The 7,344-nt window shown below is 35.9% G+C and overlaps 1 long non-coding RNA gene across 2 annotated transcripts; it reads right to left on the reverse strand.

Annotated features, from left to right (window-relative positions):
* Positions 1-3,519: 3,519 nt before the first annotated feature.
* On the reverse strand, positions 3,520-7,108 carry LOC148302535 (uncharacterized). 2 transcript variants are annotated; one of them, XR_015838633.1, is made up of 6 exons: positions 7,032-7,107; positions 6,873-6,953; positions 6,345-6,598; positions 5,521-6,220; positions 5,333-5,421; positions 3,520-5,188 (listed from the first exon to the last, which is right to left on the reverse strand). It is a non-coding gene; the product is annotated as an uncharacterized LOC148302535 (long non-coding RNA). The 2 variants fall into 2 exon arrangements; XR_015838632.1 differs by having other exon boundaries at positions 5,521-6,598; positions 7,032-7,108.
* Between the last annotated feature and the right edge of the window lie 236 nt (positions 7,109-7,344).

A 7,344-nucleotide genomic window follows, 5' to 3' on the forward strand; every position in this document is an offset into this window, starting at 1 on the left:
GGCTACCGTTCTGGAGGTCCCGGGTTCGATTCCCAGGGGGGGTCAAATAAATATTAGTGATTTTTTCACTGTAATATTTATTCAATATTACCCTGGAATGGTACCTGAAGCGGAGGGCTGATCACCTTTCCTTCACGTGTAAACGGTCAATTTAACACTGCGTTTATATGAAGCAGTGCCCTATGCACCATTGGGGTGCAGATAAGGGTTTGAGTAAAAATGAATTATTTACAATTTATCATTATTATTGGACTCTTCTTGACGACAGTTACGACCAAAAGAATTTGGATAAGGGTTTTTAAAAAAACTTTGTGGTTAGTCATTTTTACTTTTTTTTTTTTACAAAAATGTTAGTAATATAACCACTCACCGAGATTTTTATGTCTACCGGTTTCGAGACGTACCCGTCTCTTCGTCAGGACAATCACAATTACAGCATGCAAACAATACCACCCTCCACCACCATAGCACCATTTACACACTCAAAACTACACAAAATGTTTAACACATGAGATTTTTGGTCGACCCGAAGACCAACATGCACTACAGTTTTTACGACAGACATGCGTTATGAGCCGAGGTTAAACACGCACTAAGTGGGTGGTTATATAATAATATTATTAACATTTTTGTAAAAATAAAAAGTAAAAATAAAACAATTACATTACTTACAAACACTATAAGACTAATTTTTTAATTAAACCCTTATCCGCACCCCAATGGTGCATAGGGCACTGTGTCATATAAACGCAGTGTTATCTTGATCGTTTACACATGAAGGAAAGGTGATCAGCCCTCCGCTTCAGGTACCAGTCCATGGTAATATTGAATAAATATTACAGTGAAAAAATCACTTATATTTATTTTACCCCCCTTGGGAATCGAACCCGAGACCTCCAGAACGGTAGCCGAGCGTGCTGACCATTACACTACGGAGGCGGACATATACACTATAAGACTACTCTACATTTTTGACATCTCAACTCTTCTCAGAAGAATATAGAATCGCCAGACTTCCATATTCTTCATCATCTATGTTGAGATGTAAAAAATAATACTTTTGGTAGAGCGTGAGAGACGCCAAGAAACGTTATACAGATGGGAATTGGGTGTTGCGGCTACTTGTGATTAGTATACTGAGGGTCGGGCGGCAGACTGCCAGAGTATAATTTGAGTCGGGGTTGATGGTCATATTCTTCTTCATCTATATTGAGATTCTCTGACCCTTATCCGCGCACCCAATGGTGCATAGGGCACTGCATCGTATTGAAGCAGTGTTATCTTGATTGTCACTTACATGAAGGCAAGGTGATCACTCCTGCGCTTCAGGGACCAGTCCAGGGTAATATTAAATAAATATAATATTGAGATAACAAACAAATTTACCTAAAACATGTGTTTACCTTTTTTAATATGAGGTCAAAGGATCTTGCATCCCTTACGTCACTGCGACCATATTAGATCTATTGTGTCCTCACTGTGTCATAGCTCACTCTCAAGACCTACATGAGTCATGTAGCTCACGACCTGTTTTGGTGGTACGAGCTTCACCTTCCCGCAGTCCAGTAATGGTCCACCAAGGATGTGACTTTGTTTGCGAGCGAGTGCGTCACAATTAAAGAGAATGTGTATTGGTGTTTCGTTATCCAAAACACAAAATAAAAAATCTGCAGACTGGACTTACCATTTGTACATTCAAGGAATAAAATCCTTGGCTGTTCTTGTACGCATTTTTCTCTTCAGTGGGCGTGAAGATGGCAATCTGGGTGCAGTCAATAGAGCCCAGCAAGTGCGGAAAGCCGTAGAGTTCTCGGAATCTGTTTTCCACCTCGGCCCTTGCCTCCGCGTCGCCCGGGAAGCCTACCCACTTCCTGTAGAGGTGCTGGCTGACCAGGTTCATGAACTGCCGGATGCACTTGCTGACGGTGCTCTGGGATATGGCCAGAAAGTACACGTCGGTCGTCCGCTGGTAGGTGCCCGTAGTGAAAAACCTGATGGGTGCCAATACCTGGAACAGATGAAATGATTTGATACCTATTTATTTATTTGTATTTTTTTTTTTAACTTTTTTTGTGTTTTTACTATTTACACAAATATTTCTATTTCATACTATTTCTGTGAGACTAAGAGGCTCGTTATTAGAAATAGGTCTTAAATTGTGGTACCGAGAAACTCCGACTTTAGAGTCTGCGCTACTAACCATAGGACCACAACCCGACGCAATTTCATGTACAGAAAATAAATAAATACATTGGCAAGCTTATTTCTAAAAAGCAATATCCTCCAACCAATCAGAGGGCAGATAGTACTTGAGCATTTAAAAAACAAATTACAAATTGATGATAATATGGAAGGCAAAGGAAAAAGGGAGCTTAGGGAAGGAGGTAGAGGGAAAAACTAAGGGAGGAGGTTTGATGATTTCTACTAATGAGCTTCCAAGGCTCATAGAAATACGATGCAGTGCCCTATGCACCATTGGGTGTAAATAAGGGTTAATAATAATAATAAACCCTTATCCGCACTCCAATGGTGCATAGGGCACTGTGTCATATTAACGCAGTGTTATCTTAATCGTTTACACATGAAGGAAAGGTGATCAGCCCTCCGCTTCAGGTACCAGTCCATGGTAATATTGAATAAATATTACAGTGAAAAAATCAGTTTTTATTTATTTTACCCCCCTTGGGAATCGAACCTGGGACCTCCAGAACGGTAGCCGAGCGTGCTGACCATTACACTACGGAGGCGGACAGGGTTAGGAGAAGAATTTTAACCATATTTTCATTATTTACTTACTTGTACATATATAGGTAGTCCGAACGATTTATTTCGCGGGAGATATGGAGAAAGGGTCGTCATCAATTCCCGAGCCAAACGACGCGATATTCTGAATAAATTCCGGAATTGACCATCACTCAGTTCAAGAGGATTGTTCGCGTCTCGTATGTGTCTTCTCTCGATTCTCCTCTCTGAATTCATGTCAATTCGCCTATTTCTCGCCAAACACAAAACAAAAAATGGCACAGCCATTTTTACGGCAATTATCTCGTCAAAACTGTTCTAATATAGGCAAGTAAAAACAACAACAAACATAGTTTCACGATATTTTGACTTTTGACGTCAATCTGACGTTTTCAAATGTGGTTTGATCAAAGATTATATACTAGTAAAGATTGATATCTTTGTCAAATTAGTATGGTAAATGATTATACGTGTTGAAAAAAATCAAGAAAATTAAATATTCTCACTATTCACACTAAAAAATAACCTACGCAGAAAAATCAGCTGATCGATGCACTCGACAGCCTTATAGAGAAAAAAAGGAAGAAGAAGCTCAAATGTCAAAATCAAAATAACCTAAAAATGCCATCGACATGAAACTCTGTAAAATGCGTTTCGTCATTTTCCCGCCTTTTCAGGAAAATGGCAAAATACGCATTTTACAGTTTTATGTTGATGACATATTTAGGCTATATTGATTTTGACATTATTCAATGAAATTGAAAAATGAAAAAATCATTTAGCTGGTAAAAAGGTTTATTATATCCATACTTTGACTGAACCGGAAGGTGAACCAATTACATACTCGAGTTGTTAGAACTCTTAGTTCTCTTAAACCTATAACCTTCTGGATCAAATCAAAGAAAATTACAATATTACAGGAATATATAAAATTATTATTGTACTTAAAATTACACACACAAAGGGCACTTGTCCACTACCCAGAATTTTACCCTCCGGCAGTCAGGTTTTGAAAAGTGAAAGCGACTACGACAGTGTAGCGTGATCGAATTTACGCGCAACGTGTTCACGCATCTATCAAGAGCTCCGATCCGAAGAAAGATGGAGTAAAGCACAAGCCAATCCAAGCCAATCGTCGTTTAAAAACGCTAACTGACGTGCCGGACGGTAAAATGCCGTGTAGTGGACAAACGCCCTAAGGGCACTTGTGCACTACACGGAATTTTACTGTTTGGCAGTCCGGTTATTGCAAATAAAAATTATTTCAACGGTTTAGCTTTAGTGATAGAGTTCATGCTAACCATGATCGTGCACCGATCGAGCGCACCGATCCGGAGAAAGACGGACAAGTGCACAAGCCAATCATCCGTTTTTTCATGCTAACCTGACTGCTGGACAGTAAAATTCAGTGTAGTGCTCAAATGCTCAAACTAGGTCCCAAAAAGCCTTCTTGTTTACAACTAATGTGCATTACTTTAAACGAAAGTGCTTAAGGCATTACCAAATATTGTATTTATGTTTCATATCAATAAAGAAATATTGTTAAATACATATATCGAATTGTAAAGTCACCAGGAATACTGAAGAGTTTTCTTGGACCTATATATTATAGAAATGTACTTTTAGATATAAATAAATAAGATCGGCCTCATTTGAACAATTTTAGAATAACACAGTGGTACCCTGATCACACAATAGCTATAGGCTTAAGGCCAAATAAAATAAATTTCTTTGTAGTTAGAACAATACCCTTCAGATCTGCATGTTTAGCACCACTTTCAAAAAAAGAAAATTATTGAGGTTGCTTGTAAGGTCTGTAAAGCCCTTTTATCCTAATAGTTAATGTGTGATCGAAAAACATTGCAATTCGATAAATCCATTTCGTAAATTGAAATTTACATGAGGACTCATTTCATAAAATATAACAATTATGTACAAGTTTTTACTGATCTATTATTATTATGATATATCATAATAATAATATATAATTTTATATTCTTTTGTTTTTAAATTGGTAAATAATATGTCATTAATGCCGGGTTTCAGCCTAATTAAGTATAGTTATTTTTCAATGGTTACTGGAGAAGGCAAAGCAGAGTTTAGCCAGTAACCTGTAGCCCTTAGGTCCTTCTGTATATAAAGCGATAGCAAGAGCTTTATCTTTTCAGGTATATCATCTACCTTTTATGGCGATGCGATTGTTTGATCTGACATTAAATAAATCTATAAGGAATCAGATTTAACAACGAAAGGTATTATACTAATACTTTCCCCTCTTAATATCTACGAGCAGCAATGTGCCATTGTTCAAATGTTGTCGATTTCTTTTGAACATATCGAAGTTGCTTCTTCGTCTTCATCGCCCATGTTCAGCTTTTGATTCCTTGGAGTCAGATTAGAAACTCTCGATTCTCCAATAAAATTGACAAAACGGGTGGCTGTACTCCTAAAATAAATTATATTGCATCAAATGTAAAGTAGTAAAATATTTTAACATAGAATTCCACAGAAATGTGTATAATATTAAAAGGTGTGTATGAGAACGAATGAATAAGAAATTTGATAATTACATTAATGGGAAGATACATACCACATGGTTCAGTAGCTAATAAAAAGGGTCTGCTAGCTGCTGATTCCATTGGATAGCTCTGCTAGTACTCGGTAACACGGAATAAAGAGCTGAAAAATTTAACTTAATTAATACCAAGACATAATATATTGATTTTAAAATATTATTGAAGTAAAATAAATGATTTCACAAAAGAAAAAGATACATACACCGGGGTTCAAGAGTAAACAAAGAGGCTCTGCTAGCTGCTCATAATAATTAGAGAGCTCCGCTAGCACTAGATAACTCGGAACGGAGATCTGTAAGAATATAATTAAATTAATATTGGGTATGTAATAGAGCCACAAGAATCTATATACATGTATATGAGAAATAAAACCTCGATAAAATGGACTAATTGGAGAGAATGGGTTAGAAAATAGGTTTAAAATAAACATTTTTTTCTTGTTCAAAATATGAACACTGTATTTAGATATAAATAAACAATGCAAAACTAAAAAAAAATATTGTCTTCGAACACTCGTCGTGAAGTGATGTTGCTGTTTGATATCGATACGCTTTCAGTAATCCAGCTTTGAAATGTTTTGTTTGCACTCTTTCAAAAAACAACAATTTTTTTCAATCAACCCTCTAAATTTACGAAAATGCATACAATATAGTAGAACTTCGTTATCTGACGAGTAGTTGATAAATGTTATTAGATCATCGAGATGCGATCTTAACACTGAAAACTTAATTTTTTGCAGTGTTGTTTCTTCTTTGCTATCTTCGCTTTTATCCTCTCTTCTAAGGTTCCCTTTTTCTGCTATTTCACTTTCAATCATGATACAAGGAGAAGTACTTCTTGATGACTGCAACTACCCATTGTAAAACATCCTCCTCACCACTTCGGCATTGTTATGTATTGTCCTATAGAAATCAGGATATTCAAACCCTTCTAAATCTGTCATTGTATATATATATTGCGTGTAACATAGTACAAAAAATAGCTAATAAAATAAGCATAATAAACATCAACAGATAATTAACTTACGTCGTATTTCGTTGCTAAAGAATACTCGTTTAGCAGAGGCAGGTTGAGGAAAGATCCAATTAGTGATAAATTTAAATCTAGTGCACTGATATTAAATAACATCCCTTTGTTCGTTCGTTCACAGGGAAAATGTATATCTCAAACATCAATTCTTGATTTGGATTCTCGAAACAAATTCGATTCTCGAAACTCAAAAACAAAAACCAAGATTCGTTTTGTTATATAATGCCTGATTGAAATCTTATCCATACACCCTGAAATAAAAAAGAAATTTGTAAAAACCATTACAATTAAAATATAATAACATAAATATGTAATATTTTGAATAATTTTAAAATTAACCGGAGAAAACAAGTGCGTAGTAAAATGGCCGTCTAAATTCGGTTGAATTCAAGATTAAATATACGAAGTTCTGAGTTACATACAAACTATAAATAATAATTAAAAAAAACATTAGTTTAACGTTACACAACATAATGAAAGTGATAATGCAGAAATGATAAACATCAGCAAATAATTTAAACTTACGTTTCTTGCACAATATATGTTTGGCAGTGAAACATTGATTCCTTTTGGATTGATATAGAATGCCTAGTTGAAATCTTACACCTGAAACAAAACAGAGATGATATAAACTAATAATATTTGTATAAACCATTTTATTTCAAATGATTCCAAAAAAAATACCCGTGATAATGGAGTGGTCCGCAAGCCAACGGGAAAACGGCCATCTTGGTGAAGTTTTGTTTACCTACCGAAATCATATGTTTTGATGGTTGGGGAGGGGGTAAACCACAGTTGAAATGATAGAAGGTATTTTTAAACTCGTATTGTTCTGCGCATGACGTCATAATTTAGCCCATTCAGATCCTCGGATACGTCATTCGGTAAATAGCTACTGCGCAAGGTCTATCGAAAAATTTATTTTTTTTCCCCTTCATACCCTTCTTACCGCAGGAATCAAAGATGGCCGCGAGATATCACAGGCTGGGTTTGATCT

This window comes from Brachycentrus maculatus, unplaced genomic scaffold, assembly GCF_059751285.1.
Source record: "Brachycentrus maculatus isolate JH-2025_06_01 unplaced genomic scaffold, ASM5975128v1 h1tg000442l, whole genome shotgun sequence".
Lineage (NCBI taxonomy): Eukaryota > Metazoa > Arthropoda > Insecta > Trichoptera > Brachycentridae > Brachycentrus > Brachycentrus maculatus.